The sequence below is a fragment of the Oncorhynchus tshawytscha genome, linkage group LG05 (assembly GCF_018296145.1).
Source record: "Oncorhynchus tshawytscha isolate Ot180627B linkage group LG05, Otsh_v2.0, whole genome shotgun sequence".
NCBI classification, from domain to species: domain Eukaryota; kingdom Metazoa; phylum Chordata; class Actinopteri; order Salmoniformes; family Salmonidae; genus Oncorhynchus; species Oncorhynchus tshawytscha.
Genome location: NC_056433.1, coordinates 16,993,636 through 17,015,606, shown reverse-complemented (window position 1 = coordinate 17,015,606; position 21,971 = coordinate 16,993,636). Strand labels below are relative to the sequence as shown.

Here is a 21,971-nt window from a genome sequence, read left to right as displayed (position 1 = left end):
GCAGTGAGGCTTGGTTGGGTTGTGTTTCGTGGGACGCACGTCTCTCGACCTTCGCCTCTCCCAAGTCCGTATGCGAGTTGCAGCAATGAGACAAGACTCTAATTAGATACCACAAAATTGGAGAGAAAGGGTAAAAAACAAACTTGCAGTGGTGAACTGAATGCTGCCCGCGACGCGGTTAGCCATTGTGGCTGGGACGGCGGATTGTCCCGGGTTTGTGGCTGTCTAGATCCCTGCTGTTTGTTGTTTTCAATTTTCTCTGTGACCTGCCCTGTCTGGAACTGCGAGGAGTAACAGCGTAACCTACGTTGCTAGCTACCATGACAAAGACCAAAGCCGGTGGGAGTACCGTTGACACTGGTGTCTCTCTATCAAACATGAAGGATCTTTTAAGCAAACAAAAAGAGACTATTTTCTTGTTACAACAAGAAAATATCTTGAAGTATTTTGTCCAAGTACGTGGATTCTACTAATAAAAGAATGGACGACCTAACTAGAGAGGTCCAGGACCTAAAGAACAGTTTGAAGTTCTCCCAGGGTCAGCTCGATAAGTTGAAATAGGAGAACAGCAAGATGACAGCAATCTGTAAGTCATTGAGAGAGGACATCAGCTCTGTGTGTGAATCCATGATAACAATGACAGATAAATCAGGCTATATCGAGGGACAATCAAGGCGGAACATGAGACCTGGATGGAGTCTGAGGACAAAGTGAGGGAAATGATCTCTGAGAAATTGAAGATGGACCACAGGAAGATTGAGGTGGAGCGCGCCCACAGGACTGGAAAACCCACCACGTATATCTTCCTCAACGAGGACTATCCTGAAGCTGTGCGCCAGAAGAGGAAAGCACTGATCCCAGCCATGAAAGCTGCCAGAGCGCGTAGAGACATTGCTTACATTTGCTATGACAGGCTCATTATTCACCCTCCTTATGACAGGCTCATTGTTGTTCTTTTGGGGTGTTGCTATAGGCCATCAAGTGCCAACAATCAGTATCTAAATAATACGTGTGAAATGTTTGATAGTGTATGTGATGTATCTGGAGGCGAAAGAAATGAACACCTGTTTAGGCGAGGTGCTGGCTTATTATATCCTGATGAAGACAGCTTGTCTGTCGAAATGTTGGATATTAGGTTATTAAAGTATTGCATCTGAGTTCTTTGAGTGTGCGGCTGTCCTTTTCTTTTTCAAGTGTATCTGATGTAAACAGAGAGGTCTACTTTCTTGGGGACCTGAATATTGGCTGGTTTTCATCAAGCTGTCTGCTCAAGAGGAAGCTTCTTACTTTAACCAGTGCCTGTAGTCTGGTTCAGGTTATTAATAAACCTACCGGGGTGTTTAAAAACACTACAGGAACAAGATCATCCACATATATCGATCACATTTGTACTAATACTGTAGAACTTCGTTCTAAAGCTGTATCCATACCCATTGGATGCAGTGATCACAATATAGTGGCTATATCCAGGATTTTGTATTTTTATTTACTTTGGGCAACAGTTGGTCCACTCTGGACTCCAAAGGCAACAAGCCCACCTCCCAGAACTCCTGTACCCCTACGTGGGTCCTAGGGGGGACATTCAGCATATACCCGATAACATTATTTTGCATGACCTGCATTCTCTTTTTCAGCTTTTTTGATAGCCCACTATACCAAGCAAAGCAGGCATAATCAAAATGACACTGAATCAAGGTTGAGACAAGCAGTTTCTTAACTTTTAATGATAAACTATCTAGTGTTACGGTATAAATATTTCAATTTGTTTGCCATTTTAGTAATAGTTTTTGCAGCAATCAGGCCTCCAGAAAGGGATTGATCTAGGTTCACACCAAGATACTTGTTTTAGATTCAATCTCCTTGCCTGCATAGTTTACTGTTATCTTGTCAGCCCTAAGCAATCTACATTTTGTTTAAGCCAAAATCGATTCAGTTTTTCCCAAATGTAGTGACAATTTGTTGTCAGACAACCAATCTCTAACAAAATGCAATTCCTTACTCAGGGTCTCCTCTATGTAAACTGTATCCTTCCCAGATACCAGTATGGCTGAATCAGCTTGAAGCAAGAGTTTGCACTTTACTGTATCTGGCATATCATTAACATATATATAAGAAATAAGAGAGGCCCTAAAATTGATCCCTGCGGTACTCCACAGGATATTTATTTTGCCTCTGACAGAACATCACCAACATTATATACTTGTGTTCTGTTGGTCAGATAAGACCTAAACCAATACACTTCTACATAATTTAGACCCATGCATGTTTCATTAGGAGAATATCATGGTCTACAGTTTCAAAAGCTTTCTGCAAGTCTACCATGACCATACCTGTATAGTTCCCCTTCTCACTTTCCTGCTTAATGTGGTCAAAAAGGTGGATACGGCAAGTATCAGTGGAATGAGCTGTTTTGAAGCCAGATTGTAGTTCAAAAATAAGTTTGTGCTCAAGAAGGTATCCCTGAAGTTGGAAAGCCAAAGTTTCAACAGCTGGGCCTAAAACAGTGTATAAGAGATCATACAAAATATTTTGCTGTGACTCTTATGTGGATGATGTTACAAATATTTGTTTGTCTGATGTGATTAATGAGAAGCATCCAGATGTTGCACTTGATGAATTTATGAAGTTGCTTCTTCCAATTATTGATAAACATGTACCTGTTAAGAAACTGACTGTTTGGAACTGTTAAGGCTCCATGGATTGATGAGGAATTGAAAAACTCTGTGGTTGAAAGAGATGGGGCAAAAGGAGTGGCTAATATGTCTGGCTGCACATCTGACTGGCTTACTTAAAATGAAATTATGGACAGGAAGACAAATTCAACTCCATCTTTCATCGAATCAGATGGCTTATGGCTTATTCATCACAAAACCCTTTGATGTTGCAAATTATTTGAATGATTATTTCATTGGCAAAGTGGGCAAACGTAGACAGGAAATGCCAACAACAAACAGTGAGCAATTTTATTCATGCATTAAAAAAACGAATAATGAAAGAAAAGCATTGCAAGTTTGAATTTTATAAAGTTTGTGTGGGAGAGTTGGATTTTTTGTTGTTGTTATTGATCAATAATGACAAACCTACTGGCATTGAAAACTTAGATGGAAAGCTACTGAGGATGGTAGCTGACTCTATAGTCACTCCTATCTGTCATATTTTTAATCTGAGCCAAGAGGAATGTCTTTGTCCTCAGGCCTATAGAGAAGGGCACTCAACATGTACTGCACTGACACAAATGACTGATGATTGGTTGAAATAATTTGATGATAAGATTCTGGGAGCTGTACTGTTAGATTTCAGTGCAGCCTGTGATATTATTTATCGTAACCTATTGAAAAAACGAATGTGTTAAGGCTCCTCTGCCATATCGTGGATTCAGAGCTATCTATGTAATATGAAGCCAAGGGTTTTCTTTAATGGAAGCTTCTCTAATGCCAAACATGTAAAGTGTGCTGTACTGCAGGGCAGCTCTCTAGGCCCTCTACTATTTTCAATTTTTATCAATGACTTGCCACTGGCATTAAGCAAAGCATGTGTGTCCATGTATGCTGATGATTTAACCATATACACATCAGCAACCACAGCTAATGAAGTCATTGAAACCCTTAACAAAGAGTTGCAGTCTGTTTTGGCCTGAACATCTCTAAAACTAAGAGTATTGTATTTGGTACAAACCATTCCTTAAGTTCTAGACATCAGCTGAATCTGGTAATGATTGGTGTGGCTGTTGATCACGTTGATACTAAATTACTTGGTGTTACCTTAGATTGTAAACTGTCATGGTCAAAACATATAGATTCAATGGTTGTAAAGATATGGAGAGGTCTGTCCATAATAAAGAGATGCTCTGCTTTGTTGACACCACACTCCAAAAAGCAAGTTCTGCAGGCTCTAGTTTTGTCTAATCTTGATTATTGTCCAGTCATGTGGTCCAGTCCTGCAAGGAAAGACCTAGTTGAGCTGCAGCTGACCCAGAACAGAGTGGCACGTTTTGCTCTTCATTGTAATCAGAGGACTGATATAAATACTATGCTGCCAGTCTTTCTTGACTAAGAGTTGAGGAGAGTCTGACTGCATCCCTTCTTCTTTTTATAAGAAACATTAATGTGTTGAAAATCCCAAATTGTTTGCATAGTCAACTTACACACAGCTCTGACACACACACTTATCTCACCAGACATGCCACCAGGGGTCTTTTCACAGTCCCCAAATCCAGATCAAATTTAAGAAAGCATACAGTATTATATTAAGCCCTTATTGCATGGGACTTCCTTCCATCTCATATTGCTCAAATAAACAGCAAACCTGATTTCAAAAAACAGATAAAACAACACCTCATGGCACAACGCCTCTCCCCTATTTGACCTACATAGTTTGTGTGTATGCATTGATATGTAAGCTACGTGTGCCTTTTTAAAAATGTATGTATTGTCATTGAGCTGTTCTTGTCTATTGATGTTCTGTATTATGTAATTCTGTATTATGTTTCATGTTCTGTGTGGACCCTAGGAAGAGTAGCTGCTGATTTGCAACAGCTGATGGGGATCCTAATAAAATGCCAAAAATACCAAATCCACAAGTGTGAATTTGATTCTAGAGGGGGGATAATAAATATACTAATAATGTGGCTAGGGTGTAGGGGCAGACTTATGTCATCTTGTCTTCAGGATATTTGATCTATTTTCTTTATTTAGTCTGATCAGTGAACCAGTTCTCATTTTCCCAGTGTAATCACATATTTGAAATCTGATATACCTACTTTGAAAATTAATTATATGAGGCTTTGTATTTTTGCTGCCATTCATGGACAGTGTTGAATAAGTCATACAAATAAGCGTTGGATATTAAATGCTCCAGGAATCAAATATCGTTTTTTGTTTTTTTGTATTGTGCACATGCTAGGCAGAGATGGTAGGGGGACTCGCATCTCATAAACACATATTTTGTCTATGTAGAGTAAGATGATGTCAAGGATCTTCAACTAGTAGGCATAAACTACCTGAATATTGATATTCATTCTATTTGTCTTGAAGGTTGGGTGATTTAGAGAAATGAACATTTTCAAATACCCGGCACTTGCGAAACATAGATCGGGATTTTCTTCCAGCCCTATTTTAAAGAGACAATTCACCCAAATTACAAAAGGTTTGTCCTTACCTTGAAAGCAGCCTATGGACAAGGAGACGGCAATCTATGATTTGGTTGCCTTCTGTCATCCAACCATTAATATTAACATGTCCTGTGCAGAGCCTTGGTGTAGTGATAACACTCCTGACACGTGTCACATACACGTTTCCACCTGACAACAGGGATCAGTCCCTGCTTCCAACCTTCCCACTGTTTCTACCATTTGCCTGCCTCACTATTTCATGTCTTTACGGTCTGAATAAAGTGTCATACTGTCACGCCCTGGTCGAAGTATTTTGTGTTTATCTTCATGTATTGGGTCAGGCCAGGGTGTGGCATGGGTTTTTGTATGTGGTGTGTATATATTGGGATTGTAGCTAGTGGGGTGATCTAGCAAAGTCTATGGCTGTCTGGAGTGGTTCTCAATCAGAGGCAGGTGTTTATCGTTGTCTCTGATTGGGAACCATATTTAGGCAGCCATATTCTTTGAGTTTGTCGTGGGTGATTGTCCTTAGTGTCCTTGTTCCTGTCTTTGTTAGTTTTCACAAGTATAGGCTGTTTCGGTTTTTGTTTCGTTCATTTACGTTCTTTGTTTTGTAGTGTTTGTATTTATTCGTGTTTACGTTCGTTCATTAAACATGGATCACAATCTACACGCTGCATTTTGGTCCGACTCTCCTTCACCACATGAAAACCGTTACACATACCACCTAAAAACAAATATGTTCACCAAAATATTAGCATACTTTCAATTTCATCCCCCAAATCTCTTAAGGTAATAAAGTTGTCAAATTTTGAGTTCATTTCATTTTCAAAGCATCCTGAATACACCTGACCTGTTTATTTTCTTTCTTTCTTTTTACCCTGGATCTAGGCCTAAGCCATTTCAAAATACATATAATTACAGGAAATTAGCTTTAAAAGTAAACATTTTCCTGTGGGAGGACCCCAATGCCCCATCAAAGGTTGTGCTAGGGGGTAATGAAATTCACATAGCAAATCTCACTCCATGCATTCTTCAAAATTTGGCAGCCCTGATGTCATGTGTAAAATAGTTTTTTTTTTGTAGTTTTTCTACTAAACCTCCCTTGCACTGCACTGCATTGTAACACCTTTTGCATAGTTGTTTCGGTGAGCTGGCCCTCATCTGCTCTGATAGCAAATTATTCCCATAGTTCGCTTCTAGAGCCAGTTTTGTCAAGCTGTGGGCGTAGAGATATTTTCGTTATAAGCTATGCTGTTGGCATTCTCTCTCTCCTCTGCGCTTGCTCCCCAAAAGTGTCTTGGGCTGTAGCCTGACTAGCTTACTACTGCCTCCTTAAAAATATTCAGACAAATTACTAGACAGTCTCGATCCTCTCAATCTGTATGGCGTGAGACACATTTGACAGAAGTACCTAAAGTAACAAAAATGATTGTACTAGTATCGAAAAAGTACCGAAGTTTCGGTATACTGTGCAACACTACCCTACATAGTGCACTACTTTTAACCCAAGCCTTACTATGGCCTATAGGGCTCTGGTCAAAACTAGTGCACTATAAAGGGAATAGGGTGCAATGTGGGACGTAGACTATGGGTTTCTGTGTGTTCTTATAGTTGGCTATAGATGTCATTCTATTCCCCAGACTCCAGCTTATTTTCATTCCTTGCTGTACAGTGTTACAGTATCTGTCCTGTTGCTGATGAAATCTCCTGTTGTGTTTTTTTTCAGCTCCTGGAAGGCCGCTTCATGTCCCCGGTCAGCCATGAAGTCAACGACCTTATCTTTCAGCCTTGCGGGGTGAGTCTGTCTTAAACACTGTTATTTGTGTCAGAGTCACTGGCCTGTCTCTACAGGCTGATTGCACCGCAGCACCAACTTTTTAACGACCCTCTAATAATAAGACAGCGGGGTAGGACTCGGCCCTCAGGTCTCTGGAGAAATGTATTTGTCAGGCTCACTCTGTGTCAAAGTCACCTCTCCGTGTCCTCCTGTCATTGTGAAGGAAGGGAGGGATGCCCAAACCTGCACTCTGACAGTCAACAGGTCCAGTATATGTGTGGAACAGCCACTGTCTACACAATAAAAGGTGGAAGATAGATACACCATCTTTGCTTTGTGTTGGAGGGAAATATCCATCTCTGCCGGGCACCACTGTAACGATGTTATGATGATGTTATTATTACAGCAGCGGTCCCGGGGAAGATTACCCTTATCTGAGGCAATAATCCTGGTCTTCGATCATCTCCCTCCCTCAAAGAGACACCGTATCCCCTATTTGGATTGTTTGAAGAGGATGTGTTTTTCTCTGGGGTGGCAGGTAGCCTCGCGGCTTAGAGTGTTGGGCCAGTAACCGAAAGGTTGCTGGTTTGAATCGCTGAGCCGACTAAGTGAAATTATGTCAATGTGCCCTTGAGCAAGGCACTTAAGCCTAATTGCTCCTTTAAGTTTCTCTGGGTAAGAGTCTCTGCTAAACCAGGGTTTGCCAAACTCGGTCCTGGGGCCCGCCCTGGGTGCACATTTATTTTTTGCCGTAGCACTACACTGTTGATTTTCAAATAATCAAAGCTTGATGATGAGTTGGTTATTTAAATCAGCTGTGTAGGGTAAAAACCAACACCCAGGGGGGCCCCATGACCGAGTTGGGAAACTCTGTGCTAAATGACTCAAATGGAAATGGAATACAACATGGCTCTGTACATAGTAAATTAATTAGCACAACATCATCACCTTAGGCACATGACAGATGGTGTCTTCACAGCGTAATGGAAGTGATGGAATTCAGAGAGAGACGTGATGGCGATAAGTAGAGGTGGCGTGCAGCCGTGCACACCTGCAGGCACTCAGAATAAAGGGGCGCATGGAGGCAGAGTATTTTACATATAAATTGCTGACTCAGCATCTTATCTCTGATGATGCACATTGTGTGTCAAGCCCATCTCTTCCAAATCCTGATGAAGTACTACCTTCAGGAATTCTCTAGTTTGGTGCCACAGGTGTTCGACATAATTTTCATAAAAAATATACTCCACTCAGTCTGTTCTTTAGTCAGCTGCTACGGTAGGTGTCAAACAAACTATCAAACCGTGTCTATATATTTAACCACCTCCTCTCTGGTGTTGGGTGCTATTTTTCTCTGACCTCAGGAAAGTTTATGTTCTCTTCTCTCATTTATTTGCTATCGGGAGCCTTGTCTTCTTTATGACGGTGTGTTACAATATTGATATCCCTGGTCCAGCTGCAAATCATAGGGTAGCAACAGCAATGTCATTGATAGTCACTTAAATTAAACAGCATGATCATTACAAAGGTGCGTGTTGTGCTGTGGACAATAAAATGCCACTCTAAAATGTGCAGTTTTGTCACACAATACAATGTCACAAAAGGGGGGCGGGGGGCCTGGCTCCCAAGTGGGTGGGCCTTTGCCCTCCCAGGCCCACCCATGGCTGTACCCCTGCTCAGTCATGTGAAATCCATAGATTATGGCCTAATTTATTTATTTAAATCAAATCAAATCAAATTTATTTATATAGCCCTTCGTACATCAGCTGATATCTCAAAGTGCTGTACAGAAACCCAGCCTAAAACCCCAAACAGCAAGCAATGCAGGTGTAGAAGCACGGTGGCTAGGAAAAACTCCCTAGAAAGGCCAAAACCTAGGAAGAAACCTAGAGAGGAACCAGGCTATGTGGGGTGGCCAGTCCTCTTCTGGCTGTGCCGGGTGGAGATTATAACAGAACATGGCCAAGATGTTCATAAATGACCAGCATGGTCGAATAATAATAAGGCAGAACAGTTGAAACTGGAGCAGCAGCACAGTCAGGTGGAAGTTGAAACTGGAGCAGCAGCATGGCCAGGTGGACTGGGGACAGCAAGGAGTCATCATGTCAGGTAGTCCTGGGGCATGGTCCTAGGGCTCAGGTCAGTTGAAACTGGAACAGCAGCATGGCCAGGTGGACTGGGGACAGCAAGGAGTCATCATGTCAGGTAGTCCTGGAGCTCAGGTCCTAGGGCTCAGGTCCTCCGAGAGAGAGAAAGAAAGAGAGAAGGAGAGAATTAGAGAACGCACACTTAGATTCACACAGGACACCGAATAGGACAGGAGAAGTACTCCAGATATAACAAACTGACCCCAGCCCCCGACACATAAACTACTGCAGCATAAATACTGGAGGCTGAGACAGGAGGGGTCAGGAGACACTGTGGCCCCATCCGAGGTCACCCCCGGACAGGGCCAAACAGGAAGGATATAACCCCACCCACTTTGCCAAAGCACAGCCCCCACACCACTAGAGGGATATCTTCAACCACCAACTTACCATCCTGAGACAAGGCTGAGTATAGCCCACAAAGATCTCCGCCACGGCACAACCCAAGGCACAACCCATTTAAATTGACTGATTTCCTTCTATGAACTGTAACTCTGTAAAATCTTTGAAATTGTATCATGTTTGCATCACGTTTATATTTTTGTTCAGTATAGAAGGGATGTAAAATCCCCAACTACGAAATTATATAGAACCTCTCCCCAACAAGGAAATGAGGGTAGATTTGGACTCAAGCTAAAAATCAAACCTGTTTGCCAATATCCCTTGAGCTGAATGTGCCTTTAATCAATTGTCACACAATCACAGGTGAAATGTGGTAAATGGGTAATAGAGAAATATTTGTGCCGGAGGGAGAGCTAGTCCAGCCCTGCACCTGCTAGAAGAGCAGCTTTTCAAATCATGTTGTCATACAGTCCAGTTTAAGCCTGATGAAACACTTCCCTATGGGCAAAACAATGGCCATGGCATTGTCTTATTATCCAAGTTGTCAGATTAGATTGCCACTCAAGTGACCGTGCATCAAGGAATCAAGTTTGGCCACAAGATAACAGCGTCAGCAATTTTTAAGTCGGTCCATTTTGTCTGAAAGCAGCAGCAGTCTGAGATCACCCACCTGGGATTCATTCAGCTTTCCCCCAGCCTTTACAGCACGCTCTGTCTGAATCCTCCTCTCTGTAAAACCGTTTTGGTTTTGCATCGCTCTTTCATTTCAGATTTTATAATGGAGGATATGAAAATCTCAGTACCTATCAGTTAGTGGGAGGCAGTCTCCTGGGTGTGCTGGGCTGGGAATGAGATTAGGCTGCAAACTAGAGGTTTGGAGGGGTGGCAGCAGCCCCACACTGCACCGGAACACAAATGCAGATTTGCTGGCTCTCTGATGTGAACAGGCATCTCCTTCAGGGGAACTAATTGATGTGTCATTTACGTTATTATCACAGAGGTAATTTCCTGTTCTCCCATTATAGCCAGTCACAGTGGGTGCTCCAAAATGGCACTCTATTTCCTTTATAGTGCACTACTTTTGACCAGAGTCCATAGGGCTCTGGTCAAAAGTAGTGCACTATATAGTGAATAATAGAGTGCAATTTGTGACACAACCACTGTGTTTGCCTTATTTCCGCTTTGGTCCTGCCCCCTCGTGTGTTCCCTATTTTTTGACAGTTCCGGCTTGGGAAACTTTAGGAGTAAAGGAGGGCTGTGTGGAAAATACTGATTCCATTTTCGGTGATCATTTTGCTGTTGCTTTAAAGCCAGGAAGACTGTACAGGTATTTGCCAAAATGAAGGCAGGTAGCCAAGTGGTTAGAGCATTGGGCCAGTAACCGAAAGGTTGCTGGATCGAATCCCCAAGCTGACAAGGTAAAAATCTGTCATTCTGCCCCTGAACATTGTTCCCCAGTAGGCCGTCATTGTAAATAAGAATTTGTTCTTAACTGACTTGCCTAGTTAAATACATGTTGAAAAGAAAACAAAGAGAGGGAGACTAACTAGATAACCAGCCAAACTACACCTATTTTTATTTGCCATCTCGCTAGTTAACTATTTAGCTATTAGCATGCATTAATTTCATTGTCATGTACTAAAATATCTTTCCACTGCCACTCGTGTGTTACTGCAAATGGCAAACACGCATTTGATTTGGGTGCACATGTAATGAAACTAATGCTGCATACTCCAGTTTTAAAACAATCTCTTAAGTGCTCAAAATTGGCTAGAATTCTCCTCTATTCAATACTGGCCATGTAATTCTGAGAAAGTAAAGAAATATTCTTAGACTGCCCAATTGTCAAGTAACTCCTATGCTGTCAAGATCACCCCTGAACACTGAATATTTTAACCTTACAAATAGATAAACATCTTAGTTCGCTACATCGCCCTCCTTAGCCATTTGATCCCTGGCTCATTGAATAAGGGATTTTCTTTTTAAAGACAAAAGTATTTGGTTGTAATTGTAATGTTGCAGGGTGGCCAGCCATTCCTGGAATCCTCCAGGAGAGTCCAGGAGAGATACTGAGTGTTCAGGCTTTTACTCCAGCCCTGCACGAACATAACACATAAAAAATTTAAAAAACATTTTTAAATCAGTTACTCAACAGGACCTTGATAAACTGTGTTTGAGCAGGGTTGTATCAAAAGCCTGTAGCTCAGTAGCTCTCCAGATGGAGGGTTGATGGACCACATGTGTTTCATACAGTAGCCTAGTGCAGTATTTTACTTTGTGGGGGCTTAAGTGTCTTGCTCAAGCGGACAATGGCCAGACATATAATACATGGGATCAGAGACCAGCAGCCGTCCATTGTCAATACCAGTGATAATAACGTTGGGTTATTTTGTGAAATGGTTCCTTGTATCATGCAACACATTTTTCAGTCACCTTTTTGGCCCATGGTCTTAGCACATTTTTTGTGGGGGGGACAAGTAAGAAATTAGTCCTACTTGTCCGTAAGATAAGTGGATGAACAAGTTAATGTCAAGCCCTAGCACAAACATCCCTAGCCAAACATAACAGTCTCTTGCTAGGTGCACAGTTGAATTATAGGGCAACTACAGCTTCCCCAACATTTTCGGGGGATTGTTCCCAGACTTCAAAAGTGGTCTCCTGATGTGGTTTAATAAGCGGTGGACTTAGAACATCATCTATTTGTAGTCTTCAATAAAAATAGTGTGATTTTGAGAGTGAAAACCTGAAAAATATAGGGGAAACCTGGAAAAACTAAACTGGGATTTTTTTTTTTAAACCAAAAGACAAAACTGATTTTATAGGGCTCTACAACTTAGACAAAATCGCTAACACCCTTTTGAGATTGTGTAAAGGTTACATTTTTCCTACAAACAATCAGTGTAAATCTGATATTGTCAAGTTAAAATGTAATTATTTGTGTATGGAGGGTAGGTAGGCTACTTGCTGAAGCCACAAATTAAAGATAACATTTAATTGATGTTTGCGTCATCCGCTTTCCCGGCCCAGTATTCTTTTCATCCGTGCCAGTAGCTTTCAGTTGGCACAAATTCACCTGAATTATCAAGCTCTGCAAGGGCATGCTAATGTAAAAGATGGCTAGTCATTATTAGCCTGGTTCTGTATGGAATACAGCAGCAAAGAATGATGCAACCAAATTATGTGCTGGTGCCATCAACTGAAAAGGTTGGTAGCACCAGTGCCACCAGGTGAAAAGTTAGTCTAGAACCCTGGTGTGCATGTGTCTGTCTCAGTCACCAGATCTCAACCCAATTGAATACTTATGAGAATTTCTGGAGTGGTGCCTGAGACGGCGTTTTCCACCACCATCAACAAAACACCAAATTATGGAATTTCTCATGGAAGAATGGTGTCGCATCCCTCCAATTGAGTTCCAGACACTTATAGAATCTATGCCAAGGATCATTGAAGCAGTTCTGTCTCGTGTTGGCCCAACGCCCTATTAAGACACTTTATGTTGGTGTTTTCTTTATTTTGGCACTTACATGCACATCGTGATGATAATTTATAGACGTATTTATAAAAAAATAAGTGAATTGTTGAGTTTGTTGGATTCAGATGACATATTTACATACTGTTGAGAGAACAACTACTTGACCAAAGTTGGTTCGATTATTTGAATTCCATTTTGTTCAGAGTTTTTTCTGTGAGCTCAATGTGCACATTGCACAGTTTCTCTAGAGATAAATCAGATCCAGACTGAACTGTGCAATGTAGTTAGTGTTGTAGTTACCAAAAGGCCAATATTCTACATAGTTTAGCGCATAAAATGTGGTAATTAACTACAAGGACCATAATCTATTGCATAATACTTGTCTGGTCTGTTTATTTAAGACTGCTAAGGAAGAGGCAGAAGAATGCACAATCTTGAGGGGATATAGAGAGCAGCTGTTGCTTCGCGAGGTATCTCTACCTGAAAATACATTATCTAAGTGATTGATAGTTGGTATTCAGCAGTCATAAAAGTATGCCTTATTTACTTTGAAGAACTACTAAATAGTGATTTTGTCAGACAGCATAGGAAGCAGCTCTATAGAGGTGAGATGGTGACTTGGAATGAAATGATAGTCATCAAATAAAACAAATGTAATGTACACAACAACTTAAATATTTGATTAAAGTAAAGTAATGTGAATAAATGGTGGTTGATAAGTGATAAGCCGCAATGGACCGTCACTACCATCATGGGACTATTATTCATTGTTTTATTCTGTGATTCCGTTATTTATTTTTTCTATAATCTTACTGAGCCAACTTCAAAAAGTACTAATCACTCAGCACTAGCCCTTGGGCACAACATGTTCCACAATGAATATGTTTGACAGCCATCATTTGAATTTTCATTTGTAGAAATAGCCTAGCCCTGCCTGGCTCCCCCACAATAAGCCTCTGTCTGCATAGTCAATTGATGCAACCTAGCAGAGGGTCAGAGTGCCCTCTATGACTAAAGTCCAGTTCTATTGAGAGTCTCATTAATATTTTCAGGGTACCTGGTTCTCAGCACTGAATGAGAGGGGGATTGGATACACACTGGCCTTTTCCGAGGTTTGGATGCTTATGTGGTGGTCTGATGTGCGACCCAACCTGGCCGAGTTGCCTGCATAATGAGACTGAATGACCTTCTTCCCTGATCAAACCAACAGTGAAGTTCACATTCAAACATTCCATTAAAGAAGTACTCTTCATAGTTTGTGTTGATAAGCCTTCAGTGAACAGCCTGCCGTGATTGCTTTTCATCATGTGTGAATTGAACTGTCAGTGTGCTTTGAAGCTGTGGGCAGTGTGAAAATGTTTAAGACAAGTACAGGACAACAGACAGACAGCTGTCCATACCATCCATCTTGTCAGCAGGTCTCTACATTTCTGGAGGCCAATGTACTTCATTCTCACAGTTAAATTGAACATCTTACTTATATCACATCGCTGCATGAAATAAATTACTTTTCTAATTCAGACTTATGTCACCAGGAGGCTTATACATATTTCATGTGTTACTACATCAAGGCCTCTCTGCTCACCGAGTGATGCGTGTGAAATGTCCTGCAGAGAGAGATCAAATCAAATCAAATCAAATCAAATTTTATTTTTTATTTGTCACATACACATGGTTAGCAGATGTTAATGCGAGTGTAGCGAAATGCTTGTGCTTCTAGTTCCGACAATGCAGTAATAACGAACAAGTAATCTAACTAACAATTCCAAAAAAACTACTGTCTTATAACACAGTGTAAGGGGATAAAGAATATGTACATAAGGATATATGAATGAGTGATGGTACAGAGCAGCATAGGCAAGATACAGTAGATGATATCGAGTACAGTATATACATATGAGATAAGTATGTAAACCAAGTGGCATAGTTAAAGTGGCTAGTGATACATGTATTACATAAGGATGCAGTCGATGATATAGAGTACAGTATCAACGTATGCATATGAGATGAATAATGTAGGGTAAGTAACATTATATAAGGTAGCATTGTTTAAAGTGGCTAGTGATATATTTACATCATTTCCCATCAATTCCCATGATTAAAGTGGCTGGAGTAGAGTCAGTGTCATTGACAGTGTGTTGGCAGTAGCCACTCAATGTTAGTGGTGGCTGTTTAACAGTCTGATGGCCTTGAGATAGAAGCTGTTTTTCAGTCTCTCGGTCCCAGCTTTGATGCACCTGTACTGACCTCGCCTTCTGGATGACAGCGGTGTGAACAGGCAGTGGCTCGGGTGGTTGCTGTCCTTGATGATCTTTTTGGCCTTCCTGTAGCATCAGGTGGTGTAGGTGTCCTGGAGGGCAGGTAGTTTGCCCCCGGTGATGCGTTGTGCAGACCTCACTACCCTCTGGAGAGCCTTACGGTTGAGGGCGGTGCAGTTGCCATACCAGGCGGTGATACAGCCCGCCAGGATGCTCTCGATTGTGCATCTGTAGAAGTTTGTGAGTGCTTTTGGTGACAAGCCGAATTTCTTCAGCCTCCTGAGGTTGAAGAGGCGCTGCTGCGCCTTCCTCACGATGCTGTCTGTGTGAGTGGACCAATTCAGTTTGTCTGTGATGTGTATGCCGAGGAACTTAAAACTTGCTACCCTCTCCACTACTGTTCCATCGATGTGGATGGGGGTGTTCCCTCTGCTGTTTCCTGAAGTCCACAATCATCTCCTTAGTTTTGTTGACGTTGAGTGTGAGGTTATTTTCCTGACACCACACTCCGAGGGCCCTCACCTCCTCCCTGTAGGCCGTCTCGTCGTTGTTGGTAATCAAGCCTACCACTGTTGTGTCGTCCGCAAACTTGATGATTGAGTTGGAGGCGTGCATGGCCACGCAGTCGTGGGTGAACAGGGAGTACAGGAGAGGGCTCAGAACGCACCCTTGTGGGGCCCCAGTGTTGAGGATCAGCGGGGAGGAGATGTTGTTGCCTACCCTCACCACCTGGGGGCGGCCCGTCAGGAAGTCCAGTACCCAGTTGCACAGGGCGGGGTCGAGACCCAGGGTCTCAAGCTTGATGACGAGCTTGGAGGGTACTATGGTGTTGAATGCCGAGCTGTAGTCGATGAACAGCATTCTCACATAGGTATTCCTCTTGTCCAGATGGGTTAGGGCAGTGTGCAGTGTGGTTGAGATTGCATCGTCTGTGGACCTATTTGGGTATAGGGATTGATTGAATATTTTTGGTATAGGGATTGATTGAATATGTCCGTAAACACACCGGCCAGCTGGTCTGCGCATGCTCTGAGGGCGCGGCTGGGGATGCCGTCTGGGCCTGCAGCCTTGCGAGGGTTAACACGTTTAAATGTCTTACTCACTTCGGCTGCAGTGAAGGAGAGACCGCATGTTTCCGTTGCAGGCCGTGTCAGTGGCACTGTATTGTCCTCAAAGCGGGCAAAAAAGTTATTTAGTCTGCCTGGGAGCAAGACATCCTGGTCCGTGACTGGGCTGGGTTTCTTCCTGTAGTGCCTCTTGTGTCTGAGCCGTTGAATTGAGATTCTACTTTGTCTCTGTACTGGCGCTTAGCTTGTTTGATAGCCTTGTTTGATAGATGTGTTAAATGTCCTGCAGAGAGAGATGTGTTAAATGTCCTGCAGAGAGAGATGTGTTAAATGTCCTGCAGAGAGAGATGTGTTAAATGTCCTGCAGAGAGAGATGTGTTAAATGTCCTGCAGAGAGAGATGTGTTAAATGTCCTGCAGAGAGAGATGTGTTAAGATTAAGGATTGGACCCTTTTTTTAAATTTTCACCTAAAATGACATACCAAATCTAACTGCCTGTAGTTCAGGACCTGAAGCAAGGATATGTATGTTCTTGATACCATTTGAAAGGAAATACTTTGAAGTTTGTGGAAAAGTGAAATTAATGTAGGATAATTAGATCTGGGAAATGATAATACAAGAAAAAAAACATGCTTTTTAAAAATTGTATTCTGTAATCTTTGAAATGCAAAAGAAAGGCCATAATGTACTATTCTAGGTTAAGCACAATTTAGATTTTGGCCACTAGATGGTGGCAGTGTATGTGCAAAGACTAATTCAATGAACCATTGTATTTTTACTCAAAATGTTGTATCAAGACTGCCCAAATGTGCTTAATTGGTTTATTAATATATTTTCAAGTTCATAACTGTGCACTCTCCTCAAACAATAGCATGGTATTCATTCACTGTAATAGCTACTGTAAATTGGACAGTGCAGTTAGATGAACAAGAAGTTTAGCTTTCTGCCCATATCAGATATGTCTATGTCCTGGGAAATCTTCTTGTTACTTACAACCTCATGCTAATCACGTTAGCTCAACCATCATGCGGGGGATGCACCGATCCCGTAGAGGTTAAATGTCTTGCAGAGAGATGTTATATGTCCTGCAGAGAGATAGGTGTTATATGTATTGCAGAGAGCTGGCCACATGGCCAGGGAGGGCGCAGGGTGGTGTGTCCCAAATGGCACCCTGTTCCCTATATAGTGTACTATCCTTTGGGCCCTGGTCAAAAGTAGTGCTCTATAAAAGGAATAGGGTGCCATTTGACATGCAGCCAGGGTGTGTTCAACCATGGAGCTCCTCTGTTTATCCTATCACCACTATTTGCCCTCCAGCTGAACCATCAGCTCCCTCAGTGGGTGTGCATCAATAGTCTCCTCTCTGTACTGGTGACAGGGAGAGCCAGAACCCCTGTTATTCTCTCCCTCTTATCTGTGTCACCACCAGCAAGGATGTGTCCATCCATCCATTGTGTAAATGGGGGATTGTGATTGTATTCCTTCTATTTTTAGGCCTGTCCCTGTCTGACCAGGCTATTCATTAAATGGAGCTTTCCAAGAAGTACAATCATGCCTGACCTCCTTATTGATATATGCCATTTCAGAGATGGGTATAGATGGATGGATTCTATATAGTGACGCTACATCTCTCTCATTTTACAAATTCTTTTCTCTCCCATAACTTGATGAAGCGTAGATTGACAAACAGTCTCTTTACAATTTCTCAAATGTACTGGTTATCGTGTGAGTAAGGTTATAGCGTTGATGTGTGTTTTATCATGTGTGATGTCTTCGAGCTAGCTGGTGTCTTGATGTAGTGGTCCGTGTGAAAGCACATTCTCCTCATGACATGCAGCCTGTCAAACATCCAGTTCTCTGGAGGTGCTACTGCATTGGAATAAGCTAAAAAAAAGTACTTGTTTTGTTTAACTGCTTTAATTTGCTTCAAGGCAAACAATTTAGTATCCTAAAAAGACCAACTAATGTTAGAAGATTAACCCTAGGTGTGGGATTTTTTCATTAGCTTATGCTAAAGCGAGCAGAAGTCATGGAAGGGTAGTACGTTTTACTGAACAAAAATGTAGAGGCAACATGAAACAATTTCAACAAGTTACAGTTCATATAAGGAAATTAGTCAATTGAAATACATTCATTATGCCCTAATCTATGGATTTCACATGACTGTGCAGGGGCGCAGCCATTCCACCCACTGGAAAGCTAGGCCCAGCCAATCAGAAATAATATTTTCCCCAAAAAAGGCTTTATTACAGACAGAAATACTCCTCAGTTTCATTAGCTGTCTGGGTGGCTGGTCTCAGTCGATCCCGCAGGTGAAGAAGCCGGATGTGGAGGTCCTGGGCTGGTGTGGTTACATGTGGTTGTGAGGCCAAGCTGGACATTAGTGGCCCGGGTGGTGAACCCCTCCAAACAAACAAATGTCACACAGTATTACCTCTGCCCAGCAGAACAGAGCCTCTCACACACATCTCTCTCCTGACCCCAAACATTGATACTACACCCAATGAACACAGACATGCCATGGTGGCAATGAGGAATAGTCTATCACAGACAAGACATGGCTTTTGATCTTTAGGGCCAGTGCTTTGTCAATTCTGCAGGAGGGTGGAATGTGAAAGACTGAGTTAGGATTTATGACATGAAGAAATATTTAAAACATTTTAAAGAATGTGATGTTTCTTTTCTCACCTTAACTTCTGTCAGTACCACAGTATATTCTCCTAGTTTTAAAGTGAACTGGGTGGCACCCCATTCACTAAATGGTGCACTTTCTTTGACCAGAGCCCTATGGACCCTGCATTTGGGACACAGACATGGTGGAGTTTAACAGGGTATTAATGCTAGTGCTTGAATCTGACTGCTCAGATGTCCGTGCAGTAATATAAACAGGGTACACAACCACCACAGTGGTTCTTCATCACTGCACTTTGGTTGTTATCTTGCCCAACACATTGCGTCCTTGGAAAATGTTTCTTTGTGTGGGGGGCTAAGAAGGAAAAAAACAGAAATTGAGCATTAGTAATAACAGAAGAGTGTCATTGCCACAGATGGCTGAATAGCAAATGGGCCAACGCTCCAGATGGTGATCTTTGTACGGTGCATGGAGCGAAGGGGAGTTGTCGCATGTACTAAAACCTGCACCAACTCCCCTTCGCTCCACGCACTGTGTTCATTTCAAACGATGCTTAATTTCTAAAGGACGAAGAAGAAAAATAAGATAAAATATCACGGAGGGACTTCTTATCTGGTCCCGGTGTGGGAGGGCTGTGGTAGATTGGAGGGACTTCTTATCTGGTCCCGGTGTGGGAGGGCTGTGGTAGATTGGAGGGACTTCTTATCTGGTCCCGGTGTGGGAGGGCTGTGGTAGATTGGAGGGACTTCTTATCTGGTCCCGGTGTGGGAGGGCTGTGGTAGATTAGAGGGACTTCTTATCTGGTCCCGGTGTGGGAGGGCTGTGGTAGATTGGAGGGACTTCTTATCTGGTCCTGGTGTGGGAGGGCTGTGGTAGATTGGAGGGACTTCTTATCTGGTCCCGGTGTGGGAGGGCTGTGGTAGATTGGAGGGACTTCTTATCTGGTCCCGGTGTGGGAGGGCTGTGGTAGATTGGAGGGACTTCTTATCTGGTCCCGGTGTGGGAGGGCTGTGGTAAGATTGGAGTGATTATCCTGAAATATTGTTACTTCAATATGATCTTAGTAAATATCAGATTAATTTGGTTTTATAAATGACTGCCTCCTAACCCTCACTTCCTATTAATACATTCTTCTCATTTTGGGTAAATTGTCCCTGCGATAATTGATGTCATCAATTTAGATGGATCGTTTTCATTTTACCTTTCGGCTCTGTGGTTTATAAATCATACGCTGTGCTAAACTTCAGTATCTTTGGGGGGTGGGTGTGTGCACATCTCTGCGGGGTGTTTGTTGCATGATTTATGCTGCAATGTAGTTTCCCTAGGCCCTGCTTGTTTGTGTGCACGTGTGAGCGTTGACCGAGACGGCTCCTCTCAGGGGATGGGATTTAGTGGAGTGGTCCCTCCTTTTGTCTTTAATCCTCAGCAACACTCTGACAAAGCCTGCCTTGGGCAATCAAAAAGCTGTTCAAATGAGACAACTCTTTTTGAGTATTACTGTGATGGGAGTGGAGTGATCTCCAAGCCATAGATAATAATTTGACAGATCTTCAAGAAAATACACAATTCAGCCTTGCCATTTCTGCACTTGTGTCAGATGATAGAGAGCAGTATTCTGATATCATACTATAATCTATGTTTCTGTTCATCACATTATAATCCTGAAAGGGGTTTACCATGTGTTCTCTATGGGCACCAGGAACTAGAGCTCTGCACGGGCATTCATTCTAAACCCAAGCCCTACCCATGTCCGCAATGTTCAGGCTCTACCCTACCCAGGCACGATTGCTTATGCCAAATTTAGGGCCCTGCCCGAAATGGGAAATCCTCTCTGTCACTCGCTCCTACGCACGCAGCTCGCTCTGCATGCGCTCTGCTCATGGCGCTCTGAGTCTGTGAGTATCCATAGCAACGGTTTCGCTTGGGCTGCTCTGCTTATTGAAGAGATATGAGAGAGCAGTTACCTGCTAGATACTTTTCGTCAAACTAAACTCTGAAAAAAACTCAAGGAACATTTATTTTCTGTGAAATAGTCTCTCCTGTCTTATATTTGACAAAGTTGAAGCACTTCTGACACCATGTTATTATCTTAGTCAGATATGACTACTGTGCAGCAGAGCACACGCAAATGACTTGGCTTCAAAGTGTTAGCTATCAATTTAGTTATCCCCTGCCTGTACCCTAGTTATTGATGTAAAAACAGGTCCTACCCGGCCCTAACCCAATGTATAATGCCAGGGCCCGTCAGGCTTGGGTCGAGTAGCAGAACTCTACCAGGAACACCTCATTCCTGAGTGAAACATCATCAACGGCCTCTGATGATGTCCCTAACTGTTCCGTCATCCTGGCAGTTATATGTGGAGAGTGATCTTTACTGGAAGTATGGAGAGTGATCTTTACGTCTCAGCAGGCTAACAGCAGTATAGTAGGCCTCACTGGTGCTACTCCTCAGTATGTCCAGATGGCATAGAGAACTGGCCAGAAACAGGATGGAGTATACCCACTCTGTGGTACCTTTCCACTGGGCAACTCCCTCACGTTGTCTGCCTTACTATGGTAGACACTGAATTCATTGGCAGTGACAGTTGGCAATTCATATGCAATCACATAGAAATTAAATTGCTAAGCAGTATTTGCCTGAATTCAAGTTGAAGGTTCTGTTTTTGCACTTTAATAATGTAGAAACTCAGACATTGTTTTGTATCTGTCCTTGCTTTTTTGACATGCAAAACAACAGTAATGAAAATAAGTACTTTTCAATCAGAGAATCAACTCGAAGGTTATCACAGTCTAGTTTTAAGGGGTAAGTTAGTTGCCATGGTTGCATTGAGGACAGCATAATTCCTTCCCTCAGGCCTGTATTGATTGATTTAACCCTTTACCCATCCAGTGTGTGTGAAATGAATGTGCTATAGATTATCTTCTCATTATCTGTGTCCAGCGTTTCTTTTGTTCCTGTTGTTATCATTTCTGTCTTTGTACAGGACACAGCTCAAGTTTGTCCAATATTACGTCAGTTGTCCTAAAACATGTTTGTCATGACAATAAGTGACACAAGAAGTTGGCGTGATGGCACAACCCGACTGGCACTCAGTGTATTGATAAGGGAGTTTGGTCTCATTTCTTATCTTTGTTTGTAGATGCGTCTATGGTTCTCCGGTGC

General features: G+C 42.4%; 1 long non-coding RNA gene across 2 annotated transcripts in view; it reads left to right on the top strand.

Moving 5' to 3' along the window:
• Positions 1-21,971, top strand: part of LOC121846491 — a 154,876-nt gene that overhangs the window by 107,921 nt on the left and 24,984 nt on the right. For both annotated transcript variants that reach the window (XR_006083366.1, XR_006083360.1), the window contains exon 11: positions 6,840-6,908. This is a non-coding gene — a long non-coding RNA (uncharacterized LOC121846491). The remainder of the gene's footprint in view (positions 1-6,839; positions 6,909-21,971) is intronic.